Source organism: Sinocyclocheilus grahami, unplaced genomic scaffold, assembly GCF_001515645.1.
Source record: "Sinocyclocheilus grahami isolate Dianchi unplaced genomic scaffold, SAMN03320097.WGS_v1.1 scaffold255.1, whole genome shotgun sequence".
NCBI lineage: Eukaryota > Metazoa > Chordata > Actinopteri > Cypriniformes > Cyprinidae > Sinocyclocheilus > Sinocyclocheilus grahami.
The window spans coordinates 1,328,634-1,330,916 of NW_015505434.1; positions in this window are offsets into that span (position 1 = coordinate 1,328,634).

A 2,283-nucleotide genomic window follows, 5' to 3' on the forward strand; every position below is an offset into this window, starting at 1 on the left:
GCCATGGCAGAGCAGGCAGTTCAGGAGGCCATGGCGGAGCAGGGAACTCTCTCTGGGCTAAACTCGGGGACTGGAGCTCTCTCTGGGCTACACTCGGGGACAGGGACCCTCACTGGGCTAAACGTGGGGACAGGAACCCTCACTGGGCTAAAGTCGGGGACAGGAGCCCTCCCTGGGCTAAACTTGGGAACAGGAGCCCTCCGTGGGCTGGATTCGGGGGCTGGAGCCCACGCTGGAGCGAGCTCTAGGGCTGGAGCCGACCGCCTTCTCCTCCTTCGATTGTCTTTTAGGTTCGGGGTGAAAGGCGTGGCCGGCGGGCTTGACTGAGGAACGGCCGGCGGGCTTGTGAATGCCATGGCTGGGTTTTTAGAGAAGAAAGAAAATCACCCACTGACTTTCAAAGCTGCTACAGAGTAACGACTTTCTACTTCTAGGATCTTGATAGAAATGCAGTGGAGTGAAAAGTACAATATTTGTCTTTCAAATGTAGTGAAGTTAAAGTCATAAGTTCCCAGAAAAAATAATACTCAAGTAAAGTACAGATACTCAAAAAGTGTACTTAAGTACAATACTCAAGTTACTGTCTGCCTCTGATTATAATGTACTCTCTACAGTTCTTTTTAGTTACTAGGGGCCTCATTTATAAAACATGCGTACTTAGAGTGTGCGTACACTAAAATCCACGGCAACGTTCATATTTATAAAAACGGTCTTTGACCATAGACTGTATAACAACATGTGGAAAAGCACTTACCGCCACTTCAGGGTCTGAGCAGGCGTACGCACTTTTCCTTGTGGCAAAGTCAGAGTACTGCAGCTATTTGAACATCTAAGCTGCAATAATAAAAGCGGTGTACGTGCAAGCACCGAATTCATCATAAACGACAAAGATGCAGTGTAAGAGATTAATTGTGCAGTGTAGTCAGATTTTTTATTAACGGGAGTTTTTGCAAGATTAAACTGACCTTTTTAGTAGCCTAATGTTGAGAGTTCTTTACTTGCTTTCTGTACACAGTTTATTCCATGTTAGGAACGGCCGGCGGGCTTGTGAATGCCATGGCTGGCGGGCTGGAGAGTGATCCCTTCCCTCCAACATAGTCCCTTGGTGGCTGGGAGGTCCATGGGGCGATGGTAGTTGGCCCCGAGCCAGAACAGAGAATTGATGGTGGCGTCATCCAATGCCGTCGCCGCGGCGAACACGCAGAATTCCCAGGCATACTTGAAGAAGGGGAGATCTCAGCGGACTAAGGCGGAGAAATAAGCGGTGATTTCCATGATCTCGGGGGGAAAACAAACGGAAAACCAAAACACTTTTAAAAATGGAAAACAAACACGGGGAGAAGGGGCGCCGCTTACTGTCACGGTCCGGAATTCTGTCATGGTGCTACTGTGAGGGAACGCGGAGCGAGGAAGGAGGAGACCAGGAGTACATCAGCACAGGAGATTTTAATGTCTTTAAGGGAACCAGGAAACAGGAAAGACCAAATATGGGCATGAAATAGACATGGAGCACGTGGGTGGAGGAAAACTCACACAAAACAGAGATTAAACTGACCTTTTTAGTAGCCTAATGTTGAGAGTTCTTTACTTGCTTTCTGTACACAGTTTATTCCATGTTGTTGTTTTTTTATTATTATTTTATGCAAGAGAACTTGCGAAGTCTTGATTTACTAGTAATGCGTAAAACAGAAAAAAAATGCAGAAACGTATCTCGACTTTTGTCTGTGTAGCCTATAAGAATAGGCCTATGTCGTGCAATAACAGTTTTAATATATTCTATTCAATAACATTGTTAACTGTTTTTATTTATAACATCTGCTGCTTTGCTTCTGTGAAAAGGAATAGAGACGTCAGCCTTAAACTTTGTTTTTGTCATTTACATCAGTTATATTTGTATAAAATACACTATATATTTTTGTGTCAGTACATTAATGGCACATTTGAGCAGCATTAGTAAACTGTGTAAATATAAAGAAATGTCAAATCACGTGCACATGTTTTTTTTTCAGACCGGAGACAATAATCGTGTAATAATTAATTTTATTTTGTTAATTAATTTTTAATGTTTCTTTCAATAAATGTTTTTTTTTTAAGTTTTGCAAGAATTTCGTGATACTAAACTTTATATTAGTTGTCATAGCAAGTGATTTTAAAAGTAGGATGGCTCACTTTTTATAAGATGACTGAAAATTTTACTTGAATTCGTAGTTTATTCTTACTTTTGGAAACCTAATTGTTTTATAATTACTACTACTTTTACTATTATTATTATTATTATTTCTG